A 12,602-nucleotide genomic window follows, 5' to 3' on the forward strand; every position below is an offset into this window, starting at 1 on the left:
CAGTCTCTTGATTGATTTATGCTGAGAAAACTATTTTTAAAACAGAATTAAATAAGGCAATTTTAAATTATTCATATTTGCTTATCAACTTTAAGTTTATTAGGCATAATCATTTATTTCTGTTGCAAAATGAGAATAAGCATAATTGGAGGAAAAATACTTTTTAAGATACGAATTTCTGACTTAAGAATGTTCACTCAGTGTTACAATTTTAAAGTCCGGATTGAATGCTTTAAAAAGAAAACCTATGGGGGGAGTGAAATCCAGATACTTGTTTTTAATACTCTAAAAGTAAACGAAGGTGAAAACTATGCATTCATGTATCGATTTTCATTTTTCACATGTAACTAAAGTGTAAAAATTGCTCTCTTTCACTAATAACCTCAAAAACATATATGTTCATGTATGTGTTGGCATGTTCACATTTGGTTTGCCTCACTGGTCCCTCAGCATTTTATACTGTTGAGTCTCATAAACAAAACTATCCAAAGCAAAATATCTGAATTCTCCTAAAATATATTGTCGGTTTCTCCCTGTACTTCATTAAGTACTTAGATGCACATGGTTTCAATTTTCCATTAAAAATTCTCATTTCCATATGATATCAAAGAGTGAGAAGGCTTTAAACTGAAAAATAAACATTCATAGACTGGAAGCCAAAACAATAATTAATGTCAGATGGTTAACTCCAATAAATCATTAGAATAAATTCTGTGAAATTGCTGCAACTAAAAATGCCCTGTTGATATTGCTCTAAGACATTTTTTGTTCCTGATAGGAAGTTGCATCTATCTTCTTTATTGGTAGTATTCTAGAAAGCATACATTTAACTAAAAAATTTAGTTCAGACTGATCACTGTCCTCCAGCAGGTAATTAACTTTAATCAGTTCTGTCTTGTTTCAAATTCTTATAAATTCGATGATTAATATGTTAAAAATCGTTACCTTGGGGAAGGAATTTTAACGTCTATTATTTGACCTCAATTAATAAATCTTCTCCTCCTAGTATGAATGGTAAGCTTTCCTGAAGCTTGGTGAAACAATACAGACATCAAAGTTTACATGAAAAAGGATGAGTCAGTTTCCTTGCCCAAAGGGGCTTCTCACACCTGTATTTGGATGATTACAGGTAGAACTCCCTGGCTCTAATTGTATAGTAAATACCATTTCCCAGACCCTAATGGTAGACAGACTTCTTAGGAGACGCCAGTCTGTGATTTAGCTGTCGCCAGACACCCCATGTTTTTTGTGAGACCAGTTGTGATGATGATATGGTTATAGCCAATTGAAAGTAAATTCTTGTCTAAATAGAAAATTTTAATTTATAACAATGAAGAGGTATGAATGACTGTATTTTATAAAACCAAGTTTTGGTAGATTTTATGTATACCTAATGATCTGGTGTGAGGTTGGTGTGTGTGTGTTTTGAAGGGGGGGTGGATCCAGATCTTGTGGAAGTTAGTGTAATTGTAGCTGAAAGATCAAAGACTGGGTAACTGAGTGATGTTCCAGAAGAGAATTTACCACATAGCCATTTTCTGTACAGTTTCTGCCGCCTGCTGTTCCTATTTTCCCTCAAGCTAGCCATTGACTACCCCCTGTGCATCCCTGCTCGTAAAAAATGATTGAGGAAGTATTTGTCATGTATTTATGAGTGGGAAACATTGTGTGATAGGGAATGGCATCTACTGGAGCCAGAAAGATTGCCATTTTCCTTTCATTCAGCCACTCTGCTTCAGCTGTAAATCCTCTGTTTATGCAACATAGCTTTTGTATTAAAGTGAAGAATAAATCTGTATTATGAAGGATATGAACACTGGGTTTTCATCATTTGTAATGCTATAAGCAAATATAAAGAGTTAAAATTCATTTTAACTACTAAGTCCTTTTAATTGTGTTAGCCTCTTATTTTTTGGTAATGTTTATATTTAAACTCCATTTACATTAGCTACTCCTTTAACCAAAGAAAAAGTTTTTTTTTAAGGTTAAATGTAATGTTACTGTGATAAATTAAGACTGACTCATGAAGCAGTCATAGTTTCATATGTCTTTTAGATCTAGAAAATTACTTGAAATAGTCAAGAAAGGAAAAAGGAAGAGAAATTTGTGATTTTAGCCTGGAGAGGAAGACTAAACTATCTTTATTTTGGCAGGTCACCATTTCGGAAGTAGTGACCATTTTAATTATTAAAGTTAACTTTAAATTTAAATGGTAATACATTATTTTGTAATCCCCGGTTTAAAAAAAAAAGGGAAGCTTTCTGAAAGATGTCTTTTGTGTTATTGAGTATGTTTTTATTTTCTATCTTTTGAAAGATAGAAAAAGTGGTTTGACTCCAAGCATCTACTCACTAGTTTTAATAGTGTTAAATTAGTCATTTTGTTGATTTATCATTAAGATCTAGCCCCAGAAGAGAAGCTGATGTAGTAGCCGGGTTGGTTGCAGTTGTGTGATGATCCAGATGACAGTAATGAAGATGTTTGGGGGAGGCCGGCGCCGCGGCTCACTAGGCTAATCCTCCACCTTGCAGCGCTGGCACACCGGGTTCTAGTCCCGGTCGGGGCGCCGGATTCTGTCCCGGTTGCCCCTCTTCCAGGCCAGCTCTCTGCTATGGCCTGGGGGTGCAGTGGAGGATAGCCCAAGTGCTTGGGCCCTGCACCCCATGGGAGACCAGAAGAAGCACCTGGCTCCTGCCATTGGATCAGCGCGGTGCACTGGCCACAGCGCGCCGGCTGCGGCGGCCATTGGAGGGTGAACCAACGGCAAAAGGAAGACCTTTCTCTCTCTCTCTCTCTCTCACTGTCCACTCTGCCTGTCAAAAAAAAGATGTTTGGGGGGATATTTATTATTACAGATGGCTATTTCTTGAATGGATAAGACTATTTAGAACTTTTTGTTATTTTTGGTGAGTGCTAATGATTATTGAATACTTGAAGTTTTCATTTCCTAAACATGATCACTTATTATTTAACAACTAAGACTATACTACATGAAGTATTAATTTTCATTTGAGATTTCCTCCTGAGTCATGGTGTTAAGCAGATATAGGACATTGGAACTGTTGTGCCATTGCTTAATTAGGGGTTTAAATTTCAATCCTTGCACTTTTGCTGCTCTGTTAGTAGAATATGATGTCCAATTATGAAATCAGTAGAACAAACTAATTTTAGGTATTTGGTATAATTAATAGCTACCAATAATGTTTCATTTATTCTCTTGTCCCCAGTTTTCTGAAAACTGTTGATAAAATATAGTTATATTTTATTTATATTTATTACATATCCATATTCAACTGGAAAAATGTAACCAAAATTTAAGGCATTAAGACTTTTCACTTATGTGTATCTGTTTCTATATATGTCTTTGCACGCACATTTGCATATGCCTAGGTGGGCAGAATATTGCCATTTCACCAACGTTATATAAGTCAGTTAATCTGAGTGATGAAACTGATTCATGGTAGGTAGACAAATGTTTGAAAAATCTTTCAAGCTGTTCTATAATCAGGGGCAATGTGTCAAGTTCAATAAATGAATTTTAAATAGGAAAAGGTTTTATTAATATTAAACCATGGTTCAATTTTTTCATTTACCTCTGTCTTCTACATAATTTGAAAATATACTGAAAATAATTTGGGGAAACTGTACATTGTGTGCCTGGTTAACAGGAGAGTCATGCAATAGATCTAATATTTTCTTGCTTTCTTGAATATTTTTCAATGTATTTTTACATTTGAACATACTTTACTGTGCAATACTAATTTTGAATTTCCATTTTGTTATCATGAAATGTTTTTTGTTTACTCTTTCTATAGTTTCATCTACTTATCAAGAGACACTGATACACTCATGCACTTCTGACTTCACATTGTAAAAAAAATAATTATGGAAAAGAGCACATCTTTTTATGTAACCATAATGCTGTTGAGCCACAATATTTATACAAGCATATTAGGAATTTCCCCAGGTCTTATGCTGTTTATAGCCAATGATTTCTATTTACAAGATGGTTCACTAAATTGGGGACATAAGTTATTAATCTTCATTAGTATCATTTACCGACTTACTGATTTGTGATTGATATACTTTATCAAATAGGGCAGGACTTTCTTCTTTTTTAATCCAGCCAAAGAATTTCACTCTATATAAGTAGGACAAGTTTTGTAAACTTTCTAGCTTCAACAGACTAAAAAACTTCAGTTTTTAAAGTAATACATATTCCCCATACATGCATACACATGCATGATCTAGAAAATGAAACACAAAGTTTGGCTTCTAGGTATACAGTGTTCTCCAAGGTACAAATGAAACTGCCTCACTACCCTACTCACTTGGGTGAATGATTCAGGGACAATCTTCTTCAAAATCCATGTGCCATAGATTAAGGGCCTGAGTCAGATTTTGTTTTCAAAACTGTAAATTAGGATGAGCTACACTCATAGATTAGGGGTTGTCCCAGTTGTGACTACAGTTGGTGGAGGTAGAGGAGAATTTGGAAGCTCAGAAATTGTTGTACTGATGGGAGTAGGAGATAGAGAGCAGGGTCTTGTAAGGGATTAGAGTGGACTGAGTTTTGGGCACCTGCCTGTGGCTTGTCCCAGCCCAGGGTGCGGAGGGCATTTGGAGAGTGAATCAGCGGATGGAAGATTTCTCTCTCTTTGCCTTTCAAATAAATGAAATAAAAAATAAAAGAAAAATTGAAGAAAGTAGATTGGCATTTAATTTTTATAATTATAATTTTTAAAAACAGGTATTCCCTAAAAAGCTTTTTAAAGCAGTTCCATTGAGATCTCCATTATCTCAATTCTTGTTTTTTTTTAAAAATATATGTATGTGTATGTTGGAGATAAGGCAGTGAAAGTTAGTAAAGAATTAATGATTAGCTGTAAGATTCCCTTCCAGTGCTAGAATTTTATGATTTTAATGAATTGAACTATAGCAGCTTCACAAAGAAAAAATCCCATGCAAATATCTAGTATTTTTGTGACCTGCATGTGTAGGTTTGTTAGGGATTTTTCTGTTTACTGTACAGAACATTCCCAAGGCTGCAAATGCACAATTCAAGATTCTAGACTGGGATAGAGATAAGAACTGGTCTATTCTCTATTCTCATTCTCTCTCCCATGTCTTGACTTCTTGAAAGTAAGTCCTTTCTGATTCTCGATATGTTCCTTCCCATCTTTCCTCATCATGGGCAAACTGTTAGTCTAGCTAGAATAAGAACAAAGTAAAAATCAGTCTATTTGCAGACTTGGTTATTGATGTTAATAACATGACTCAAACTATTACATTTCCTTTTTAAAAAAATGTATTTATGTATTTGAAAGAGTTACAGAAAGAGGAGAAAAGACAGAGATCTTCATTGCTGGTTCACTCCCCAAATGGCTACAACAGCCAGGACTGGGCCAAGCCAAAAACAGAAGCCAGGAACTCCGTCTGGGTCTCCCTCATCAGTGGCAGGGGCCCAAGCACTTGGGCCATTTTCTGCTGCTTTTTCAGACACATTAGCAGAGAGCTGGATGAGAAGTAGAGCAGCCAGGACTGCTACCCAGCATTCATATGGGATGCTTAAGTTTCAGGCAGTGGCTTAACCTGCTGAGCCACAGCTGGCCTCTATATTCCTTTATTCTAAATTGACCTAAAAAGCATTCTCCTTTTAAAAAATTAGATTTTGAAAATCACTCTCAGAAGCTTATTTAATTCACAATATGATACTTTGGGTGAGACATCTTTTGGTATCTGTGACAGTTTTTATCATCGATTCTTAAATTCTGCTTAAAAATATCTTCTAAAATGAATGACTTACATGAACATTGACCTCATCCCAGTTTCAAGGTTGGGACAGCACATAGGTACCTGTTCAGTATGTTTAATTCCTTACCTAAAGAAAAGAAATTCATAGAAACTCATCGTGAATATAAATTGCAAGTTTATATTTCTTATGGAGGGTACTATGTTGTCTTTTTCCTTTAAGCAAATAAGCATTGAGCCCTACTCTGTGCCTTGAACCAGTCTAGGTGGTGAACAGAAGCAGCTCCTCCTCCCATGGGGCTTCTGGTCTCACACAATAATTGACATCCAATGCATTTTTAACATAATGTTAAGAAATGAGAGAATCTACGGAAGACTTCAGTCCAGAGAGATGGAGCAGCAAGTGCAGCAAGTGCAAAGACTCTGTAGCAGCCGGGTGGAGTCAGCAGGAAGTGACTAGGGAAGAGAGTAGGAAAGGGGATATGGGTCAGTTCATGGCAAGCTTCATAGGCCTTCACACAGACCTGGAGTTTTAGCATAAGTGTGAAGACAACCACTTCCAAAAAACTTCCACATTCTTATTCCAGTACATTGCATTTAAAGAGATTTTAAGTGGATGTTAAATGTGTTCTACAATTTAATTTGGGATATTAAAAGTAACAGTCCTTATTTTTCTAGTTGCTATACTTGATTTCTTTGAGTTCAGAATTATTTTCAATTACTAAGTTTTTTAAGCAAACTTTACATAGTATTTGCAGATTATATCAGATTTATTTTTAATTTCATCAAGTATTTTTTATTTTCCTTGATACAACCTCAAAGAAATATATTGAACTTTATTAATAAATAATAGAACTATAACAACTATTTAAAGATCCAAGAATGCATTTTCAATACTTTAAATAGTTGTCATGGAGCTAGTGTTGTGGTGTGGCTGGCTAAGTTGCCGCCTGTGAGCTGGCATACCAAATGAGTGCCAGTTCAAATCCTGGATGCTCCACTTCTGATGCAGCTCCCTGCTAGTGTGACCAGGAAAGCAGTGGAAGATGCTGTGAGAACTTGGACTCCTGCACCCACGTGGGAGACCTGGAAGAAGCTCCTGGCTCCTGGCTTTAGATCGGCTTGGCTCCAAGTGTTATGGCCATTTAGAGAGTGAACCAGTGGATGTAAGACCTTTTTCTCTGCCTCTCATTCTGTCTGTAACTCTACCTCTCAAACAGGTAAATGAAATCTTTTTTTTTTTCCCTCTTTTGACAGGCAGAGTTAGACAGTGAGAGAGAGACAGAGAGAGAAAGGTGGTCTTCCTTCCGTTGGTTTGCCCCCCAAATGGCTGCCATGGCCAGCACGCTGCGCTGATCGGAAGCCAGGAGCCAGGCGCTTCCTCCTGTGAATGAATGAATCAATGAATGAGTTAATAAATAAATAAATAAAACTACTAGTGATCTTGATGTCAAGCATCCAATATGTTTGGGAAAAATCTTTTTTTTTTTTTTTTTTTAAGCCAGGAGCCAGGAACTCCATCCAGGCCTCCTATGTGAGTATGGGCAGTAGAGACTCAACTACTTAAGACATAATCAGGCCGGCGCCGCAGCTCACTAGGCTAATCTTCCGCCTTGCAGCGCTGGCACACCGGGTTCTAGTCCCGGTCGGGGCGCCGGATTCTGTCCCGGTTGCCCCTCTTCCAGGCCAGCTCTCTGCTGTGGCCAGGGAGTGCAGTGGAGGATGGCCCAAGTGCTTGGGCCCTGCACCCCATGGGAGACCAGGAGAAGTACCTGGCTCCTGCCATCGGATCAGCGCGGTGCGCCGGCTGCAGTGCGCCGGCCGCGGCGGCCATTGGAGGGTAAACCAACGGCAAGGGAAGACCTTTCTCTCTGTCTCTCTCTCTCACTGTCCACTCTGCCTGTCAAAAAAAGAAAAAAAAAAAAAGACATTATCAGTGTATCCCATGGTGCATATTAGCAGAAAGCTGGAATTGAGAGCTGAGTCAGGACTCGAACCCAGGCACTCCAATATGGGATGCATTCATCCCAAATAGCATCTTAATCACTAGCCCAAGCACCTGTTCCATAGTGTATGTTTTAAATTGTTACCTTTAAAATTGTGATATATCTTTTGTCTGTCCTGCTTCCCTCATGCTGCCTATTTAACTTCATAAATTTAGCTTTTACTGTACCAAACCAAAATATATACATAGCAAACATTGCTTGTTATTGACTCTGCTATGTGACAAACTTCTGAATTTAGAAATCCCAGAAATGTTAATATAATAATGAGTGAAACTTTTAAGAGTGTAGGTTTTATGATGGGAATTTTTATGCAACAAACTGTTTTTAAAAGATGTATTTATTTATTTGTGAGGCAGAGTTACAGACAGAGGGAGAGACAGAGGGAGAGGGGACCTCCACTCACCGGTTCACTCCCCAGATGTCTGCAACACTCAAAGCAGGGTCGATCTGAAACTAAGATCCAGGAGCTGCTTCTGGGTCTCCCACATGGGTGCAGGGGCATAGCACTTGGGCCATCTTCCACTGCTTTCCCAGGCCATTAGCAGGGAGTTAGATCCGAAATGGAGCAGCTGGGACTCAAATCAGCACCCATGTGAGATGCTAGTGCTGCAGATGGAGGCTTAACATACTGTGCCACAGCATTGGTCCCATGTGCAACAAATATTACTGTGCATAGTACAGAGAGGGCAGTTGGAGAGATTGCAAAAATATGCCCAAGTTCTTATGGCAGGTAGTTGGTAGAAATAGATCACTTGATTGTTTCTGCCTATTCTACATGTAGTAACTCATGGCCAAGTGACAGTACAAGATATATTTGTTTTAGAAACTTTTGCATTTTGCTATGTTTTATCTCAGAAAATTTCAATCTCCATCCAGTTGTGTAAGATTTTAGTTTGTAAAAGGACCATTTTCAAGATAACTGAGATTTTCTTAGGATAATAAGCTCTTGCTACTGCTATTTTTGCTATATCGTGTGAGTTTGTTAACTATATAATACTTTATCATTAAAAGGCAACCACTGTGTACTTTAGCACCCTCTTAAGCATCCATTTGTAAACATAGGCTATGGAAAAAAAATTTGGTTAGAGAAAATACAATGGTACTTAGTGAAACCAAAATGAAGAATTCTAATTGCCAAGTTACATATGAAATAGTGATACAGAATAGACACCCCCCCAAAAATAGCTGTAACCACACATCAGCTTTTATTAATTAATAAGATAGAATTTGAACTTTTTGCAAACCTCATGTTGTATTAGTACAACATAGCATAACATTAGTTATGTTCATCAACACTTACTGAATACTTAGCTATATGCCAGTAATATGCATACCTCTCAAAAGCTTTGTAAAGTAGGTACATTTATTACCCACATTTTGAGGAAGGGAAAACAAGTACCGGCATTCCATATGGGCACCTGTTCAAGTCCTGGCTGCTCCACTTTCAATCCAGCTCTCTGCTATGACCTGGGAAAGCAGAAGAAGGCTCAAGTCCTTGGACCCCTGCATGGGAGATCTGGAAGAAACTCCTGGCTTCGGATTGGCGCAGCTCCAGCCGTTGCGGCCAATTGGGGAGTGAAACAGCAGATGGAAGACTGACTCTCTCTTCTCTCTCTCTCCTCTCCCTCTCCCTCTCCCTCTCCCTCTCCCTCTCCTCTCCCTCTCCCTCTCCCTCTCCCTCTCCCTCTCCCTCTCCCTCTCCTCCTCCTCTCCCTCCCTCTCTGCCTCTGCCTCTGCCTCTGCCTCTGCCTCTCTGTAACTCTGCCTTTCAATAAATAAATAAACCTTTAAAAAAAAAATAAATGACTTAGCTCAAACTCTTAAAAAAAATAGAAAACACTTTATTGCATGTATAGTATGTTTTTCATGCAGCAAAAAGTACAGAGTTTTCTGTGTGGTTTGTATTCTAGTAAAAATTAAACAGAAACTCATACCTTATGGAGAACAAGCATTGCCATGTTTTATGTATAATTCAAGATTGTTTGGTAGTTTTCTGATAGCCCTTGTTAGAGAGATAGATAGAACAGTTTTCTCATTTAATTGTGAGAATCAAAATATTTTGAATGAAATAAATGAAATTATTTTGTGACAAATTGATCCATTTAGCTTGAAATTTAATTTAATTCACTTAATTGTATAAAAAAGATGTATTTCTGTGTATAAACATAGATAGATCAAAAGTTAATTGGTTAGTGCCTGGCACTTGTAATTACATAATAAATTCTCTTAATGAACTTGAGTCCTGCTTATATTAAACATCACAATTATATTTTATTGTTTTGGAGATACTCAAGACTTTTAAACAGAACAACAGCACTTAGAAAATCTTACTGTTTCTTTTTTCATTAATCAAGACTAGTGCCTATATTTCCTATACTATCCAAATGGATTGCTTACTTTTTAAGTCAGCAACTACATTGTAATACTATATAACTAAGAAAATCACTTACTATATTAAATGATTCATAATCATAAGTTATACCCTAAAACTTGAAAAATCACTGGTTTATAAGATAGTTCTTAGAATGTAGAATAAAAAAGAAAAATCTGAGATAATGCTTTTATTACTTAAAGTGTTTTTCCATATTTTAAGAAATTATATAGAATAGTTTATATGGAATATTTCTTGGGATGTAGAATTTATTCTACTTCAGACAAATCTGAGACAGAAGAGAAAAAAGAGACTGAGAAAGAATATGGAGAATACTAACCATTTGTTTCATTTTCTATATTTAGAGGTAAACATCTTAGTTGTCTGGATCTCTTGAAATTTAGTACTCTTAAAAGTTTTTAAATATTCTAGAATATGTTGTTAAAGGTTTTCAACCATGTATGATGAAGTCATTATGTTCCTTTCAATTACACAGTGCATGATTATGGTGTGTGACAGGACATTGTTTAATTTTAAATCAGTTATTAAGTAAAAGGTGTATGGATGGTCAAGTCTGTGTGTTAATGTGACTTGCGATTTCTTGGACATTTTGGATATAAAGCTTTAAGACCACCAGATTAGACTTGGAAGTTCTGTCTGCTTCATAGTCTTGGAAACTGAAGCAAAAGAAAAAGCAATGCTTATCAAACATTCCTAGTCATATTCAGGAGAAGGTTCATGAGTGTGACTTGGCTAATGATACCTAGTTTCCTATGGTATATCACTTATGAGTATTTTTTCTTTTGTTTTTAAGGGTTTTTTTTTTTTTTTTGCTATGAAGTATTTAATAGCTATGCATTTGCTGTTTTGTAGTTATTTCAGTGTCCTGTTGACATCAAGGGTTACTGATTGTTGTATTAGTAGTTGGTGACAAATAGAAATTATTTGATAGTCTAAGCTATTTCTGACAAAAGATATAAAGTTTTGACAAACACGTATGGCACAGCAAGTGTCCAATTCTAAAGAGCAAAATAAATGCAAACCACCATTATGGTGAACACAAACAGCCTGAAAGCAAGTTATCAGTAAGCAAATAATTGTTGAACTGTTATGAATGGAATAGCATGTTGAAATAGGGCATGATTGGCTGATGTTACATATGTCCTTGATTACCTTCCTTGTGCTTTTATCCTAATAAGTGACATTCTTTGTATTCCCTTGGATGGCTAGACAGTCTGACACTGAAGAAGAATAAATATTGCATGTGGTACACATTAAGCTGTCATCCAAGACAGCATTTATAAAAAGTAACTGGAGAAATTCATAAGAAATTCTGTACTGCTACAGTTTCCTGGCTCCAGTCATAATTGTCAAAGTTCTTGACACATTCAGGTCTTCAGAAATGATTTAGGTTTACAGTGGCTTGGTGTATGAATAATTATTATGGATTTGTGTTCTCATGTTGCCTTAGGATGTTAATACTAGTTAGCAAAATGTTATATTTTATAATAATTTTTATTTTTTAAGAAATGTCTCTACACTGATAATAGTGACATCTTCCATCTTACAGACTTTCATAAAAGGATTTTAGACAGTTCATGTATTTGAAAGGAAGAACAGGAGGTTTTAAGTGCTTACTTTAATCTTTTGTAAAATAGCATTTGCTTGTGTTTAGTGCTAGCAAACAACTTTGTAGATAAGTATTTTTATTTTTCTTCTCCAGCAACATTGGAAAGCCTTCAAACAGTCAAAATGAATACCATTTTAAAACTATTTCCCAAAAAACCAAATCACTGCTTGATGTTTCATTTTAAAATATTGTATGCTTTTATTCACATCCTTTTGTTATTTTAATATTGATCTTTGAGGCAGGGCAGTATTTTATTTGTACCAGTCACTATTTTCTATTAAAATTTCCTTTCACAGGAAGGTAGATAGGTATTTTGAAAAGACATAATAATTTACTAGAGTAAACAAACCTAAACAAAGGAGTAAATTATGAATATAAACTTGAAGTACATTTTTAAGCCTCTTCTTCACTAATAGGAACGTTTCTTTTCATCCTATCCATAAGGTGTATAATGTGTGAAGTATGCCCCCTCCCCAAATTTCATATTGTGACACCATTATTCTAAGCCATTTAACATTAATTAGTATTCCCATCAAGAATATAACATATTCTATCAGCTGATTAGTGGGAAAATGTGATTAAGTATTAAAATGGTTTAGCATTTAACAAATAGGAAAATAAAATAACTGTGGAGTTCTATGTTCGGAGCCTCCGTTTTAGGGAGACAAGAGGCCATTCAGGATTTCTGTGACAACTGTGTTTTGTATTAGTTTTTAAATTTATCATGTTAATTTGGAGGAATGTTTTTAGGATGCTATCTGCACTTTGAAATCTAAACTGTTTATTTGGATTGAAAAAACTTTTCTCAAAGTATAACACTACTCGAATGTTACCTATAGCTTTT

General features: G+C 36.1%; 1 protein-coding gene across 4 annotated transcripts in view; it reads left to right on the plus strand.

Moving 5' to 3' along the window:
• The window catches only part of OLA1 (Obg like ATPase 1), a 184,716-nt gene that overhangs the window by 135,744 nt on the left and 36,370 nt on the right, over positions 1-12,602 (plus strand). The gene's annotated exons all lie outside the window — the stretch shown is intronic.

This window comes from Oryctolagus cuniculus, chromosome 3 (assembly GCF_964237555.1).
Source record: "Oryctolagus cuniculus chromosome 3, mOryCun1.1, whole genome shotgun sequence".
NCBI classification, from domain to species: Eukaryota; Metazoa; Chordata; class Mammalia; order Lagomorpha; family Leporidae; genus Oryctolagus; species Oryctolagus cuniculus.